Genomic DNA, 18,390 nt, shown 5'->3' on the forward strand with positions numbered 1-18,390 from the left:
CGGATGTGGCAAATCCCTCCTGAGCAGGGTGTGGAGGCCAGGGGAGAAAGATGAAACAGGTGAGTCCCAGAGAAGGAAAGGAGCAGGGACACTGAACAAAGCTGAAGCTCTCCAGGAAGGTAGAAGGCAGCTGAAGATGCTTCAAAAAGGACTGTGCTTTCTATCTCCTAGCAACAGATGCCAGCAAAAAGAAAGAAAAAAAAAAGGAAAAAAAGAAAAAACAAAACAAGGGAGATGGTCAGAAGATATTCTTGGCAGAGGAAATGGGGGTTTTGCCAAGTCTCACCCCACTGGACCCTCATCCCTCCCCTCTTATGGACACCACACCAGTGCCCTCGTCCCAGCCAGGCCTTTTTTGCCCCCAGTGGCCGGGGTAAGAGGTTTGGGTGCTTTCAGCCCCACTCACAGCACCTCCTGTTCTCTCTCCCCAGCTTCCCTTGGGACCACAGGGCCACAACAGCTGTGCAAGAGAAACCAAAGATCTTGGTAGCTTAAAGGGGGACCCCCAAAATTACACAGAGGATGATGCTTGGCTGAGAGCAAGCGCTCTGGGGTCTTCTGCTGCTCAGAATTTCAGGCTCCATCTGCTTCCCTGCAAGTGTATCCATCTGCAAACAGGGCAATATTTACAGACCCCAAAGCATCTGGCACCAGGATGCTTTAACCCATTAGGAAATGGCTGGAGGACACCCCACTCAGGGCTTTTAAAGACATTTGGAGGGGGGGAAAAAAACCTGTGTCTACAGGAAAATCCTGCCTGCCCATCCCTGTATCAATTACAGAAGAGGCATTAAAAGGTTTTAGTAATGATTTCTTGTCAATAACCTGGATCTTCAAGTCCCAGCATTCTTATTCAAACTCCCCTGGGAGCAAGACATCCCAGCAAAAAGGGACACACCACAGACACATCAGAGCAAAGGCAGAGGAAAGATAATAGAAAGGAGATATTGGGCAGAGAAAAAAAAAAGATCAGAGACAGCAATCTGTAGGAACAGAGACAGATCACGAGTTTAAAGGAAGGTGATTCTTCACTCTACGCCTATACAAATGATTTTCTTCCCTCTGCAGCTCCCTCCTCCCCTCTCCCCTGATGATTTGAAGGCTTTGGGAGCTGCAGTAAGTGTGACTGTTTTTCCGTGCGACTCAGCCAAAGATTTAAGTAGGCAGGAGGAAAGCACTCTCCTTTTCCATCAGCGTTCAATAGAGAGAGAGGGGGGGAAAAAAGAAACAAATAAAAAAGAGAAGAAAAATCAGGAAAGAGTCCAAGCTGCGAATCGTTAAAAGAAAACACAACTAGGAACATAAAAACCGAAGAGATGGAGTGGAAAAACCCATCCAGGCAATCCTTCCTCCCTCCAACACTTCTCATGTGTGTAAGGTCGTAACACAGAGATTAATCTGCAAAGCTGCTGAGCCAGAGCTGGGCAAACTGGCCTGGGAGGAGCCTTCTCCTCCAGATCTGCTGCTAATTCTCCAGAGAGACCTATGGGAGGATATTGGCCTTGGGTTTGCTCTTTATCACCCTTGGGTGATAAAGGGGGAGCAAGGGGCTGGTGCTGGTTATGACAAGGCTGCTCTGTGAATGCTGATTAACACCCTGAGTATCAGCCTGATCATCAGTTATCTTGCTAATCCAGATCTCTGGGTCCAAAATCCTTTTCCTGACCCCATAAAATCCTCATATGAGGCTGGGGCTGTTTGAGGCAGGCACTATGGAGGTTTTGTGACACATCCCACTTGCTGGCCTGGTTTCCCGAGAAAAACAGGGAACACGTGGTCACAACATCCATCTCTCCTTTCCTTCACTAATCAGATCCAAACCTGTCAGTCCATTTTTGTTCCATCAAAAAATAAAAAAAGGAAAGGAAAAAAATAAATTCACAGTGATACCCACTGGGCACCACAGGTGTCATCCTCCCCGGTGAAAGCAGGAAAGGGAAACATTTTACTGATTCAGAGGAATTCCTACCAGGAGAAATCACACAGGAACTCCACACAGAGCCCAAGCACCAGCAAAAAGCAGGTTTCTGAGTCTTGCAGGTCGTGGGATGGCTCATTTTCCTCACATCAGGGAAATTCAGTGGGGTGGAACAGAAGAAGCTGTTATTGATGCAATCAGGACTCACCCTCAGACACGTGATGCTGCAGGAACGCGTTTTTTCTGTCCTTCCCGTGCTCCAATGGCATCCCCAGCTCACAGAAACAGGAATATTGAAGGATGAGGGCTTGGCTGATTGTTTCCTCTTCTTTCCAAGACCTTCATCTTTCTTTGCCACCACACATTGCCTGGAGCCCATCCAGAACTTTCCAGGAGCACAGCGTCTTGAGTGTGCATGCCTTGCAGCTTTTCCATTCTTCTTGATGTTATAAAACTGTCTTGTAAAAGCAAAATTAAAGGCTTGAGTGCTGGCCACAAAGCCCTTCTCATGGTCATGTTTTCTGTTGTGTGCAACTCCAAGACAGAAGGAGGGGGGCAGAAGGGGGGGAGAGAGAGCTTTATGCATTAAACTTCTTTATAAATCTATTGAAGGTATTTCATCACTTCCCGACATTCCTCTATAAAACCCACTCAGCTACGTTTACAAATTATAAAATTAGCTTTATGTGCAGGGTCCAGGCTAATGGCACAGCTAAATCTAGGGAGCAGGAAGATTAGCTGCCTCTCCCTTGCCCGTGGTGGGATTTATTTTGCAGCATCCCTTCCTGGAGTAGAAGAATTTCCCTCCCAAGCCAAAGCTTTCAAAGGTCAAAAGAGGTTTGGCCACTAAGTGGAAAGTTTTGGAGAAGCCACATCTGTGGGGAGCACACAGAGCTGGATGGCTCAGGGCACCATTCGTGCTCCACAAAGACAAAAACATCTCTGGAAAAGGAGGGGATGCAGAACTGCAATCCCAGGCAAGATAGTTCAAGCATATGGGATGGGTGGAGAGAGGTGCAAAACTGAGAATGTTCAGGGAAATGGGGCAGTTTTCATTAATCTCAATGTTCCAAACAGGTGCAAGCCTGGCTGCTGGGTTATGTGTACTTGGTGCCCTGCCACGCTGTTCAGGGAAACCTTGGGCTGTACCAACCTACTTCCCAGTGGTCTCCCAGTCCTTGGCTACAGCCCAGGGCTCTACCCAGCACAGGTCTCTGAAGAGTGCTAAAAAACCCATTACAGAGACAGGAGTGGCATCAGTGTGAGCTCAGTGCCAGGAAGAGAGGGGTAAGACACTTCAGCCTCTCCTGCCCAGCTCACATTCCCTCTCCAGCCCCTCTCCAGCCTCCCCAGTGTACAGAAAGAAGCTTGATGCTGCTTACCTGGTCCACAGGGTGCTGCCAGCTTCCCCTGGGCAGCCCAGACCTGCCGGGAGGGATCTTATGGCAGAGCGAAGTCACCTCCTGATGCTTTTGGCCACCTGCTAATCCTCACAGTGCCAGGGATCAACATTGCAGGGCAGGAGGGAACACATTTCACCAGTTCCCTCAAGCTGAAGGAGGAAACAAAAGCTAGTCAGCCTCAAGCACATGAAGCATCTTCAAGCTTTACTTCTTTGCTCCCTTTTAAAAAAAAATAATTTCCCTCTGTAGGGTATTAATCACCACAAGTCAGCCTTAGGAAGAGTTATCCATGGAGCCAGGCAGGCACTGCAAGGACACTGTGTTAGAGCAAGATTATTTACTTCTATAACCTTTACAGAAAGAAGAGATAAGTACATTAGAACAACTTGCTCACACACAGCAGCAGCAGCAGCGATGCCTGATTCATTCCTGCACACTCCCATTTTAGAAGCTGCCCTGGATGCCAAAGGGAGAGCCTCAAAAAACAGCACTGAACCCTGCTGGGATGGCTTTGGAAGCGGGTTTGAGTGACACTCGAGGGCTCAGGACCAGAGGCCACCACAGGTCCACTGTGTGGTGGCACAAGGCTGGTGCAGCAGCACCCTCAAAGCCTCCCACTGCTCCTGTGGGCTTTTCCTCTCCAGCAGGCACTGGCCACCAGCAAGAAGCCTCCTAAGCTCCCTCAGACACAAGTTTTCCAATGGCTCACATCGTGGGGAGCCTGCAAGAAACTGAGAGCCCTCCCCTACCAACCTGACCTGCAGCTCCAGGGGATGGATGCTCATTCCCTGAGCCAACATCTCTGCACTGCTCTCTTCCTCTTCTCCTGCCCTCGGACAGAGAGCTGGAGTTCTGCAGGTGGCATTTATTTCCCTGGCCATGCCCAGAAGCCAAGCACCCAGGGGCAGCTATTGAATTTTGGGGAGGAGTTGCAATTTTCCAGCAAATTCACCTTCCCGCTCTGGCAGTCTGGGATTACATTAAAAAAAAAATAATAAATCAAAGGTGCAAGGGAAAAATAAAAGTTACCTCCAGTCTCTGCTAGGATGAGCCAAACCCCAAAGGTAAAATGTTCTAAATCCCTCATTTCCATTTGCCCCTGAACTTGTGTCTTGCACCTCTGGAGCCATCTCCCATTTCCACAGAGCTTTGTGGGTGACATCCTGATCTACAGACACGGAAAGAAGTCTTTGTTTACAAGATAAGAACCACAAAATGCAAATAAAAAGCCCCAAATAGCTCAACATCAAACAGGGTCCATTATCTACCCTTTCAAAGGCATCCAGGCTGCAAAACACCACAAGCAATGGCTTTGTTTGGAACATTAAATATGATACTAAAAACATCTCCCGTGTGAAAACAACATGCATATGAGTTTGTTTATGCTAGAACTTTAATCTCTAAAATAACAGGTCTCCAGAGCTTGTTTTAGGCTGAAAAATTAATACCAAGTAATGATTCAAGGTGTACCGGGCTGGCACGGTCAGGCTTTGGCAGCGTGGGGTTACAGGAGTGGCTTCTGTGAAGCTTCCAGAAGTTTCTGCTGGGTCCAAGCAGGACAGAGGTTCTCCCCCAGCAGAGCTGGTGCAGCCCACGGTGAGGCAGAGGGTCCCCTGCTGCCCATGGAAGCCCACGGGGGAGCAGGGTCTGTGCTCTGGAGGAAGGGGATGCCTGAAGGAGGCTGGGATCCCAAGGGATGCCTGTGAGAGAGGAGCCCACTGCAGTCAAGAACGGCAGCCTGTGGGGAGGACTCACTTGGGAATATTTCGTGGAGGATGGTCCCCACCTGGAGCACGGGAAGGATGAGGAGGAAGAAGTGGTAGAGACAATAAATGTGGAATAAACTGACCACGACCCTATTCCTCATCCCCTGCACTGCCGGGCAGGAGTGGGGAGAAAATCCAGGAATGAAACTAAGCCTGACTAGAAGGGAGGGGTGGGGGGAAGGTACTTTTTAGATTTGGGTTAATTTCTCATTATGCTATTCCAATTTGATTTGCAGTAAATGAAATACATCTCCCCAAGTTGAGACCTTTCTGCCCACGACAGTAATTCCTGAGTGATCCTTCCCTGTCCTGATCTCGAGCATTCCATTAAATTTTCTCTCTCCTGTCCAGCAGCTGAGAGGAGTGAAGGAGCAGCTTTGCCGGGCACATGGCTTCCAGCCAGGGTCATCCCACCACACGAGGTCTCAAGAGGCTGGGAATGATTCCCTAAAGCAGCAGGGAACTGTGGCAGAGAGTGCAGCCCTGATTTAATTAAAGCCTTAAACATACTCCAAGCCACACGATCCATCCACCCATCAATATGATGAAAAGACTGCAAGTTCCCTTAAACTCACCCAGCCACCTCATGAATCTCCTGGCTGGGAAAGCGAGGAAAAATGAACTCTCACTTCATTCTTCCATTTCCACACAAGCCACTTGGCTGCTCCTGGGACACGCTAAGGGGAGCTATTGCTGTGCAGTGAGCAGGGAGGGGGCTCCAAGCGGGAGCACAGCAAAATCCGGGTTGCTGGGACCCCATCCTGCAGCTCCTGTGTCCGTGGGACCCCATCCATGCAGACCATGTGTCACTGCCCCTCCAGATCCCTTCCTCCAGCAGCAGCCAGCTTTTCAGTGTCCCTTGGATGCCCAAAAGGATCCAAGATACCTCCAGGCTCTGCTACTCTACAGGAGTTATTTCAGGCACAGGAGGACAGCCTGGGGACTGCTCAGGTGTCTTTCTTTGGTTTTTTCCTTTAAAAAGATCACTTTCCTTCCTGCTTCTCCTGGATTACACCGGCGGTTTCTTCTCCATTTTCAGAGCGGTGAAAATCACAGGATGCACATCCCACATCCCTGAGGATGGACACAGCTCCAGCAGCTGTGCAGGGACCTGAGAGCAGAGGGATGGAGGCCTGAGACAGGGGGACTCTCCCACTGGACCTCACCCATGGCTCTGCAGGCACAGCCCAGGCTCAGGGGACCCTGACCCACCTGGAAGGGGAGAAGCCAAAGGGATTTAAGTCCACGCTCACATGCAAGGAACATTTTCCCACAGCAGACCAAATGAACAAAAACAAATATTTCCCAGAACTAAAGTGTCAAACGCTTGGCAATTCTCCCTCTGCTTTGTTTCTTTTGTTCGTGGGGGCTTCAACCAGTTAATAACCATGTGATCCATGGATTTTTTTTTTTTTCCTTTTGGTCGGGGAGGTAGGATCCTCCTGAGCCAGCTCATGACAAATCTGCCAATTTCTTCCTAAACAAAATTTAAAGCAAGGGGAAAATTTGGGGCTGGGGAGGAAGATTCAGTGGGGAAGCACCAAAGAGGATCTTTTTAAAGTTAACATTAGTTTCATTTTGGCTCCAAACATCGCTTCAAAAAATAGAAGTAAAAGCATCTAATTTCAAAAATGCACAAAAAAGTGGTTTGATTTTTTCCAAATTGCTACTTTCCGTTGTCATCTTTTTGTTGAGTTCAACATAAATCATTTCAGCTGACCTGAAATGTTATTTTTCAACAAATGAATGCCTTAAAAGAAAAAGAAAAGAGAAAGAAAAAAAGGAAGAAATTCTTCAGCCTATGTGTGTGAGCTACACCACTAATTTTTAGTTGTTGGCTTTCTGCTAAGAGATAATCGCACTGAAAAAATGGCTGAATAAATTGTTCTTCTCACAGGTGCATCAAAAGGGCTGACAGAAAGAACAGAAAAATTAGATGGTGTACCCAAAAAAAAAAAAAAAAAGGAAAATATCAAGTGTGGCTAGATGGGAACCACTGGAAGCATTTATAGAAACTGAGCAGCGTTGGTCCCCTGGGTAACCCAGCTCCAAGGCCTGGGGGATGGCTGCTCCATCCCCTCATTAAATAATTCTGACTCATGAACACATCAGAAAACTTGCATTGTGCCCTCTGACAGTTTACCTCCAGAAAGGCAAAGTTTGTCCAAGAAAATCCTTTTGTGCAAATCATTCAGGCAGCATTAGTCATGTTTGTCCCTTCCTCGCCCAGACAGCTCCGGGAATTTGTGTTATTTTCATTGCCTTCCCCTGCACCCTCATCCATCCTGACCAAGTGAACTTGCAACTTTATCTCATCTTCCTGCAGCGCTGGATCAAGACAGAGCTGCTGCTTCTGGCCAAGAGGAATGGCCTTAAATGCAATTTTCATCCTTTATTTTATTTTATAGACAACCTAAATGTCCCTGATACCCCAGTCCAGGCTGGCTTTTGGCCTTCAGATGGTCTGACCAATAAGGAATAACAGGCATAAGGACATGACTGGAAGGTGAAACATTACTGATATTATATGTGTATATATTTATATTGCATGTATATATATTTATTGTATGTATCTATATTTATATATATACACACCTTCATTGCTTCTATTCATATAGCTCTGATTATTTCTCTTTCCCTCCTGATTTTTTTTTTTTTTTAGCCAGGCAAACTACAGACACCTCTCATGCCCATATGCAGAAAGATACTGAAAGGGCTCCTAAGGGTAATCCTAAAGTCTCTCCACCTTGCACATTTCTGGGCCCATGAGCACACGAGTTCAAGGGTCACATGCTAGGGTGAAAAACCAGTTTTTCTGGAATTTTTCCAGGCAAGAGAGAAATGCCCTGAACATCTGATATTTCCCTGTCTCCCTTCAAATCCCAGCATATTTCTGGCAGATCTGTACATTTGTATTTTAGCAGGGAAAAGCTCTTTCTGAGCCATCTCCTCCTTATAGTTTCTCCTGACATAAATATGAATTGAGGTTATGGCCTAGTACAATCTTCCCAGGAAAAAGTGGAGATTACATCAATGTGACCCATTAAAGCAATCTTAAATACCCACTGATGGTTCATTATTGCAAGCTACTTTCCTTCCTGATGTAGAATTTATTCAATATATTGGAGGGGGGGAAAAGGTCTCCAGGAAGGCATTGCCTGTGCACTGCATTAATAAAAAGGGACAGCTCAAGGGATGGGCTTGACAAGTTGGAAGAGGAGATTCCATTTGCACAACCCCACTGGATGAATCAAAATCCTCCTCCTGCAGGGCATGGAGGCCAACAGGAAAACTTTAATTATGTTGTAGCCAGGTGAGGGTCAGGCTCCTCTCCCAGGAAAAAAAGGGATAGGGTAGAGGAAATGGCTTCAAGGTGCACCAGGGGATGTTTAGGTTGGATGTCAGGAAAAAAATTCTTCACTGAAAGGGTGGTGAGACACTGGAACAGGCTGCTCAGGGAAGTGTTGGAATCACCATCGTTGGAAGTGTATAAAAAATGTGTAGCTGTGGCACTTGGGGACACAGTTTAGTAGTGGCCTTGATGATCTCTCAGAAGTCTTGTCCAAACCTAAGGGTTCTGTGATTGTGACAAAGAGCACACTGAGCTGGCAGCTGGGCTTAGGTGCAGAAAAGGGGGTGAGGGGTTCCCCAAATTATCACCACTTGCCCCCTTCCCATCCCCTGTGCTGAAAGTGGTGATGGGGGGCAGCTGTGAAGCTCTTTCACCCAGGGACTTCACAAAATCCCCTCTTCTTCTGTTTTACTCTTTGCCACTGCAACCTGGATCTGAATTTAGAAACATTTTGCAGTGAGTCAAGCCTAGAGGTCTGGTTGTTTTCTTTGCAATTCAAATTTTAAAAAATATTTTTGAAGAAGGAGGAGTTTGAGCTGTGGGAGAAAAAAACCTCTCCACAGAATTATAGGATCACAAAACCATTTAAGTTGGAAAAGACCTCCAAGATCATCTCCTCCAACCTTTGATCGATCACCACCTTACAGCCAGACCAGAGCACTGAGTGCCACATCCAGCTGGATCTTGAACAATTCCAGGGGTGGCCACTCCACCACCTCCCTGGGCAGCCTTTTCCAATGCCTGACAACCTTTGCTGTGAAGAAATTCTTCCTGATGTCCAACCTGAACCTGCCCTGGTGCAACCTGAGGCTGGTTCCTCTTATCCTGTCCAGAGAAAACATGCATTTTTTGGTTTTTCCCCCAACCTGCCCCAAAGGGCCAGGAGGCTCCTGGGGGTAATCTCTCTCTTGAATCCTGGAAAGAGCTCAGGCAGTCTGTGGGCTGGAGCTGCCTGAAGGAGAGATGTGGCACATCTTTCATTCATAAAACATAAAATATTAACACCAGAGGATAATACAGAAGTCTCTTTAAAGAGATGGATTCGGGTCCTTTGCCTCAGGGAACAGGTCAGGGAAAAGGTTCTCAGCATCAGGCAGAGGTTTTGTGCCAGGGAGTGAGGATTGCCTGTTTTTCTCCTGCTTGCAGTGCCTGTCCCCAGGCTCCCAGAGCACCCGGGGATGGAGGTGCCTTGGGATCTCTTCTCCTCCTGCTGGCCCAAAGCAGGTGATCCTCACATCCCTGAAAAAGCCACTCCCTGCTGTCACACTGCTGATCCCCACCATCACCCACCGTGAAACTGGGGACATCTGCCCAGGGGAAAGAGTATAGGGAATAAACACCAAAGTGAAGCCTACCTTTTTATCCCCAAAAAAGTTTCTGCTTGCATCCGCTTCTTTATTTGCTCCAACTCTCCTCCAAATTTCTGTCTTCTTTGTGCACCTAATTAATGAGTCAATTCATTAATACTTTTTGCAGCAGAATTCTCTTCCCATCTATAAAGCGGCCGTGCCAAATTTTTGCCTTAATTATAAACAATACCTTTTGTTTAAAGCTTTCTGCAGAGAAAACAGCGAAGACTTCTGTCTCTTCACAAGACAATTATTCAGAATGTTATCAGCAAATCTTCATCTCCGAGGAGGATTTCTCCCAACACAGTCCACCCACCTATAGATGCACTCGGGACTACAATCAATACATGTTAATTAAGCCGTAGCCCACTCCAATTAAAATTATAGGATCTGAAGGACAGACATTTGTTTTTGTCAGTAAATTAATTTAAGCATTCATTAACTTTAATTTTTAAATTATATATCACTTTAATGATAAATAATTCCTCTCATTACAGAGGAAACATATGGGAGGGAAAGATAAGATGGGAGAGACTTGGACCCAGGGAGGAATATGTTCTCCGGCGCTTCCTTCTCCTTCGGCACATCAGCAACCCCATTTATGTCAGCAAACTGGGCTCTTTTGAAAATTTGGCTGGCAAGTGCAGTGCTGAAATAAGAACAGAGATTCTTTGAGTATCTCACCTCCTTCTCTGCTGGGAACATGAAAGCTCGGCTGTGAAATCTCAGGGTTTTAGAATAGCTGAAACTTTGTACAGGCTACCAAAATAAACACTTTCCGACGGAAGTCAAAACATTACTGCGTTAACAAGGGTTTTAATTTATGTAGAAAAGGGCAGGTTGTTTTACAGCTTAACCCTTCCTGCACATATCCCAGGCAGAGAGGGCTGATTTATAACGTGATGTCTGTGCAGTGTCCTGCACTCTGAGCTAAACCTGCCCTGACTTGCTGTGGCAGATAATTAAATATGGAGCGGGCCAGCGATATTTGGGGCCTTCTTTTCCCAGCAGATGCTGCGTGGCACACGGTCTGGGCTGCTCCACAGAAGGGTTTGAACCCTCAGCACCTCCCTAGGTGAGGGATTTGGAGCTCACCTAGCAGTGCCCAGCACACCCTCACCGTGGATTTTCCCCTGCTCTGCCACATTGCAAAACCAAGCCAACGTCCCAAAGTCTTTCCATGCTGTACAAAGCAGAACTCGGGAGTGTCTGACATTCCCAAGTGCTCTGAGATCACAAGCTCTTCATCCCACCAAGCACATCCTCACAGCACTTCCCTGAGCCCGGGTGCTGTATAAATAGCAGCACTGCATTCCCAGCCTCCTCCACACAGACCCCGCCTGAGACCTGTCAAATGACAGACATCAAAATAGATCAACTGAATAAATTATTCACCCCAGAGCACCTCAAGCGTTGTGCTGGACTGGTAAGGACTGATCAGCTTCACAGCTGATGGTGGCAAGCAAACAGCAAAACAAAATTATCCAGCAGATAGAGTGACCAAAAAAAAAGGAGCGAGAAAAGCCTGGAGTCTCAACCTCTTGGGAGCTTTAAACCTGCAGTGCAATTAAGACTCTTCTGACCATACTTCTTCCTTTGAAACAACTGATTATTCCTCTTCCCAGCCTGATTTTGCAGTTACCATCACAAGTTATTCCTGCTGGGTTCTCAGAACACCACATCTGCTACAAACTCCTGGGGGGACAAGGAGACAGTCCCTTCTCTGAGCCCCACTGCACCAGCACTGCTCATCCTGCCTTTAATCCAAGAGCCAAAATAGGAGAGAGTCAGTGGCCCAGCCAGGACTTCCAGAGATAACCCAGGACTCCAAACAGCCAGACAAGTAAGAAGTACCCACATTAAGCAGAATGGAGCATCCCAGCCTTCTCAGAGCCAAAATTCACTTTTTCCATCTCCTCTGCCTCCTGACATCTCCTGTCTCGCACTGTGTCACGCCCTCCACCCCGCAATGCCAAAATTAACTGTATTTTCCCTTCTCAAGACCCACACCCTTCCCTCCCCCGTGGAGAACCATCCCTAGCAGGGTGGCTTTGCTGAGGGCAAAGGGATTCCTCCTGCTGCCTCAATTTCAGTATAAAAGCGAGCAGGGGATAACCCAGTGCTTTGAGCAGGCTGAGAGCGGGACCTGTGCTTGGAAAACTCCTTTAGGAGGAACACACAGGACCTATGCAATGCAGAAGGTTCCATCAAAAGGGAAATGGGGCAGTGAAAGAGAAACTATGCAAAATATGACTTTATTCGTAATCTGTTTACTTAACTACTGCAGAGATTTAAAAAAAAAAAAAAAAAAAAAAGCTTTCTCCCCATTTATCCATTAGCTCCTCTTCCATCCAGCTGCGCTGCTGAATTCTCATATTTATGACATCAGTGCATGTTGCTATAGAGATAATTAATTAATGCAACATAATCAAGTCAGCAATTTTACTACTTTACAGCTTAACGCAGCACTGGAAATAGAGTGGGGAGAACACCAAAGCTTAGTTCAGAAAAGCAGGGGTTTTAATGGTCCTTTAAGCACTGAGAGTTGGGTCTGAAAGTCATTTCCACAGCACATGAAATGTGCCACATTTGGCATAATCACTGTCATTAGAAGCACAGAGAAAAATTAGAAAAACCGCAATAAAGAGGAATGAAAGTTCTGACCAAAAAATTACAGGTGGAGAGCAGAGTTCTCCGAGCACCCAGCAAAGCTCTTCATCTCCACCTGGCAAAAACGCCCTGGCTCAAGAGGCATCTGCTCAAAGAGGCTGTGATGTCCTAGCACCTAATCCCAAACACACCAGGCTTTTTTTTCCAAGAGCCACGCCAAAGCTCATCATTCCTGGGGTGCTGCCTTCTCGGGAAGAGCAGCTCCTTGTGGGATCTCCCGAGCCAGCTGGCGATGACAAGGGGGTAGAGACCCCTTTGCATCACACAAGATCGATGTCGTGCTCGGCCAGGAGCTGGTGGCTTTCCCAGCTGTCCCTCAGAGGCAGCTTTTCCTGCCTGTCAGGAGCAGGCAGGAGGTGAGACCAGGCACTTTCACCCCTCTCGTCCATAGCTGCCTCCTGACAGTCAGGTTGACATGCACGGCTGACAAGGACAGCAGTGACTTGTCAGCGTGTCCGAACACACAGCTCCCATCAGAGAGCAACAACTCCACACCAGCAGCGTGCCTTCCTACCAAGAACTGGGCCAAAAAAAAAAAAAAAAAAAGGATGCTGTGGAATATCCAAGCGGGTGCCACACTTGCTGCTTGTAACGCCACCCTTTTGTTAATTTAGGAGATTAAAATCAGTCTCCTTTTTCAAGGGAAGCCTTATTTTTTTTTTTTTGTTCTGTACTAATTAGAATCTTTTTATATACTTTTCAGTCCAGGGTCTCTGCCTTCTGAGGTTAGAAAGACGAAAGCAGCACAAATGAAATTAGGTCACTTAACCCTCAGGACGATCCCATTCCTCAGCAGAAGTTGCTCCACACAGAGTGGAGCCAAGGGGAAAAAACTTTAAGAGAGACACATGCAGAATAATTGAGCCAAAGGCTGTGTTTTGGGGACAAGAATGACATCATAAAGCCACGTTTGCCTTCCATAACCAGGAAGTTTTTCAGGCTGTGGTATTTCCACAGCAAGTTTCACTGCCAAGCTGTAGCTGCAGCCACCTACACTTCTCAGAGAACTGCCCAGTGAAGAAACAACCAAGAAAATTATTATTAAAAAAATTTAAAATAGAATTTAGTAGGAAAATCAGCAAATCAGAATACTGCTGCCCAGTTTATAAGATGGCTCCACGATACACAAAGTAGAGAGATTTTTCACAAAGGCATGGAGTGATAGAACAAGGGGAAAATGGCCTTAAGCTGAAGGAGGGAAGGTTTAGATAGGATATTGGGAAAAAAAAATCTTCCCTCTGAGGGTGGGGAGGACCTGACACAGGTTGCCCAGAGAAGCTGTGGCCGCCCCTGGATCCCTGGAAATGTCCAAGGCCAGGCTGGACACTGGGGCTTGGAGCAGCCTGGGACAGTGGAAGGTGTCCCTGCCCATGGCAGCAGGGACTGGCTGAACACTGATGTCCTTTCCAACCCAAACCACTCCATGTTCCCACACACTATTTCAATTAAAGCATAGAAATTGCCGTTTTTATGTTGCATTCATGTACAACACAGTTGAAGAAAATGAGGACAAAAAAACCACCCAAGTATTAAACGCATTACGATTTGTTTGGAGATTTCAGCATCAGCTCCCGATTCTCTCCAGGCTCAGCTCCTTTCAATAGGATAAATTGCACGGAGTCACTAAAATCCAGAGCTTATTGCACACCATCTGCAGGCAGAGAGAGTCCTCTATTCCCAAGCCAGAGCTGTTTTCCTGGCAGGATGCTGCTGTGACCTGTTGCAAGACTTCTCTCTGTGCCTGCCTGCAGCAGAGTCCCAGAGGAGACAGCTCCACCTTTTGGGGTCAGTTCAGCTGAGGCAGGAGAGTGGCAGAAACCTGTAGGACAATTTTCCTGCCACGCTTTGGACAGCAATATCCAAGCCACCGGAATATTTGCCTGATCTGCACAAAACCCAGAGGAAAAACCCACTCTTGCAGCCACCAGCTGCTGCTGCAAAGGTTTATAACTGGAATAAAGAGAGAACACATCCTCCCTAAAGCCAGACGACAGCCCAACCCAGACAGAGGCAAGAAATCATCTCTGGTGAGAGCAACAATGAGCAATTTAGCTTGATTATATCCTTGCAGATCTCCCTATTTATAACGGTTTGCATTCTTTTGAATGCAAACTGGTGAGTATCTTTTTTCCCCCCCGTGCATCAGCTCTCGTGACCAAAACTTGTCATTAGCTCCTGATTAAAAGAGATTTTAAATAAGGGGTGGAAACAGGCCCAAAAAAGTGCTGCTGCATCCCCGTGCTCTCGTATCAAGAGTGACTGCTGCAAATGTCAGCTTTATTTACTGTTTGCAGCCCACTAAGCTTTTTTGTCTTGCAGGAGAGGCAAAACTGGGAATACTGGATCAGGTGGGAGAAAGGAACAACAGAGGAGAGATTAAAAAAATAAACAACCACGGGGCCCACGTGCCCGGGAGGCTCCTGGTAGGTCATACTTGCAACACACATGCAAAGTTTGTCCACAGATGCAGCAAACAAATTAAATAAGCTTCACGAGTGAGAGCCTGACCTTTTCCATCTTCCCCCCCAGCAGAAATCGGGCTCCGACGGGGACCAAAAAAAAAAAAGAGTTAGAAATAGCAAAGATAATAAAGCCAGGCACCAGAAGCACAGGAGGCTGAAGGGAAAAGACAGGCAGGTGAAAGGACAACCCAGGAAAACATGAAATACTGCAAGTCATCCTCTACGGCCAAAATACCACGAGATAACCTATCCTGCAGTGGAGGACGAGGCCAGGTGAGCCCAGGAGCTCCATTCCCGTGGCGAGAGGAGGAGCTGGCTCTGCCTCAGACACGGACCTGCTCCTTTTGGCACACGCTTGCAGGGCGATTTTCAGCGGAACAGAACTCCCCTCCAGCAAGGTGCAGGCAGACACCAAACAAGATTAGTTTGAATTTTCCAGGCTCAATGGCATCCAGAGCACAGGAAACATCTCTGATTATTCCAAGTGATGGGTTCCTAACCCCGGTGGTGGCCGAGCCTCAGCCTTGAGGGGGTGTCTGTACTCGGAGCCACTGATTCCTCCATGCATGGAGAGCCCAGCGCTGAGCTGGGTGACCCCATCAGCACAGGGCACTGCCTGGGTCACGTTTTGGTGGTTTATATTCATCTTAAATGCTGTGTCCAGTTCTGAGACACTCACAAGAAAGATGTTGAGGGGCTGGAGCGTGTCCAGGGAAGGGAAGGGAGCTGGGAAAGGGGCTCAGCCTGGAGAAAAGGAGGCTCAGGGGGAACCTTCTGGCTCTGCACAACTCCCTGACAGGAGGGGACAGCCAGGGGGGGTCGGGCTCTGCTGCCAGGGAACAGGGACAGGAGGAGAGGAAACAGCCTGAAGCTGCACCAGAGAAGGCTCAGGTTGGACAGCAGGAGGAATTTCCCCATGGAAAGGGTGTGAAGCTTTGGAATGGGCTGCCCAGGGAGGTGGTGGAGTCCCCAGCCCTGGAAGAGTCCAGGTTATGACTGAACACGGCAATGAGTGCTCTGGGCTGGTTGACAAGGTGGGCATTGGGCACAGCTTGGACTCAGTGATCTTGGAGGGCTTTTCCAACCCAAATAATTGTGGGATTTAGCCCCTGCTTAATTAGCCAGGCTGAGATGCACTGGGAGATGACAGAGCAGGACCTGAGCACAGGATTCATGCAGAGATACACCAGCTTGGTGAGCTCGGTGTCCAGAAGGGACTGGTTCTATAAACACATTTTTTAGAGCCAAGAGGATGGGAAAGGGGATAGAAAGGAGGGGGATCCTCACCCCTGCATCTTCCTGACAGTACTTACAGCACTCTGCCTTCATCAGGCATGCTCAGGGCTTGCTGGTGAGCAAATCCACTGCTCAGAGAGCTCAAAACTCCTCTCAAACCCTCGGCCAAATCCACTCTAATGCACTGCTCCTGACTGCACAGGTACTCAGCCCTCCTCCAAGCCCTGAGAGCAGGAAAAGCCAACTCCAATAAATGCAAAGCGATTCCATTCGATTCCACCTCTTAAATGCAACACTTAATTAACTCTGCTGGGGCTTCTTTCGCTCTCCAGGCTCGTGTTTCCATGCCACTGAGGTTAGGAAAACACCTTCTCCCTGTGCACAGAGGGGCCCTCCCCGCTCCAGGGCTGATCCTGCTGGCATCACACAACCCACAGAGCCCCAGCCCCAAAATGTGAGAGCCTCTCCTGCACAGAGCTGGGAGCAGATGGTGCCTCTTTACTGCTCTGGCTGACCCTCGCTTGGACTCCAACCCAGCAGCCTCACCAGGCTCTGGTGCTCGAGTGGAACAGCACAAACCAAGCTGTCACCCCGCTAGATCCAACATTTGCAGTCAGCAACGCTCAACTCTCCAGAAGAAAAGAAAAAGAAAGAAAAGCAGAGATGGGGAGTGGAGGGAACAACCCAAACCAGATGTTTTAAGCAGCTGGCATCGCTGTTTCTCCCAAGATGCTGATGAACACAAACTTGACAGACCCCCATCAGCCGCCCTCTTCCTGCGAACAGAGAATTCAAATCAGCCCTGCTGGATTTAATCATCTTCTCCCCTTCAATAATAAACTGGGGGCAGGACAGGAAAAGGATTTATTCATGTCACTAACTGTCAAAAAACGTGTTTACTGGGCTAAAATAACCCGCAGTAAGGAAAAAAAATTAAAAATAAAAAGAAGAAGAATGAGAAAACACCCAGAGGAGAGGGAAGGGTGAGAACATCAGGTTTGCACAAGGGACTTGGACATGCCCAGGTTGACATTGAGATGGGACAGACATGAGCTCTTCCAGCAGATATTAACAGGGAAAACAGAGCAGGAAGGAAGGGGGAAGCACACTGGTTGGCTCAGTGTTCCAGCTGAGCTAGAGCTGAGACCACACTTTGTTTTTTTAAGCAGAGTTTGTGGGACTTGCACCAAACCCCAGCACAAACTCAACAGGTCGCACAGCAGCTCTCCCCCAGCCCTGGCCTGACAGCCTGCATGGCAGCAAACCACATTCTCAAAAGATCTTCAGAGAGAGGAAAAAATGGTATCAGAAGCAGGGCTGCAAGATGCTCCTCCTGCCAGAGAAAGGTCAAGGGATGCTAGAGGCCTGAGAAATAACAGCAAAAATTCAACGTACCAGGAAAAACAAAGACTTTGAAGCATTACTGAAACAGCCTCCAGCTCTGTCACACCACGCATGAATCCTTTACAACAGGGCACGCAAAGGGCCCAGAACACAAAAGGCTTGAGCAATCTGGCACAAGTCCATCAAGGACTATTAAACATAAAGTTACAGATTAACTTGCAGCTCAGGAAGCCCTGAAGCTGCAAAAAGGCCCAGACTGGGAGAGAGCAAGATGCTGGTGCAGATTCCTTCTCAGGATCCTGCCCCTCGCTGGAGCCCCACTGGGGAACTCAGCTCAGCCAGTGGACACTGCAGATAAAGGGGCTGGGGGCCACATTTCACCAGGGCAGGGGCTGTGAGGCTGCTGGCACAGCCCCAAGAAGAGCAGCCCACTAAGGGGGACCCACGGAGAGCTGTACCCACCCTCTTCTTGCCCAGAGAAGCTGCGAATGCCACGTCCCTGGAAGTGTTCAAGGACAAGTTGGATGGGGCTTGGAGCAACCTGGTCCACTGGGAGGTGTCCCTGCCCATGGCAGGGGTGTGAAACAAGAAGAGCTTTAAGGTCCCTTCCAACCTGAGCTATTCTGGGATTCCATGATGTCGAGGACCCCTTCACCACCTGCAGCAGGTGAATGGGGGCAGGCACAGAGCACACCCCATATGGAATATCCCACCATCCAGCACACCCATTACAAATGGGCTTTTTCCAGACAGCCTTTCCAGAGTGGACACACTCACTTTGCTGTGAAAATTCCCCAAGCTCCCCTGCAATTCATTTCTGTCATCTCATGCAAAAACAGCCTGTCTCGTTTCTCCCATCCTGTTTTTTTCATACCGGTGCTCACAGCAGG

The 18,390-nt window shown here is 47.9% G+C and overlaps 1 long non-coding RNA gene across 1 annotated transcript in view; it reads right to left on the reverse strand.

The window, feature by feature from the left end:
• LOC106857321 (uncharacterized) overlaps nucleotides 1-17,624 on the reverse strand; it is a 30,081-nt gene extending 12,457 nt beyond the window's left edge. The window contains exons 1-5 of the long non-coding RNA XR_015805018.1: nucleotides 17,552-17,624; nucleotides 9,979-10,437; nucleotides 9,795-9,879; nucleotides 3,301-3,470; nucleotides 2,127-2,376 (exon numbers count right to left, since the gene is read on the reverse strand). This is a non-coding gene — a long non-coding RNA (uncharacterized LOC106857321). The remainder of the gene's footprint in view (nucleotides 1-2,126; nucleotides 2,377-3,300; nucleotides 3,471-9,794; nucleotides 9,880-9,978; nucleotides 10,438-17,551) is intronic.
• Between the last annotated feature and the right edge of the window lie 766 nt (nucleotides 17,625-18,390).

This window comes from Sturnus vulgaris, chromosome 8, assembly GCF_052056855.1.
Source record: "Sturnus vulgaris isolate bStuVul1 chromosome 8, bStuVul1.hap1, whole genome shotgun sequence".
NCBI lineage: Eukaryota > Metazoa > Chordata > Aves > Passeriformes > Sturnidae > Sturnus > Sturnus vulgaris.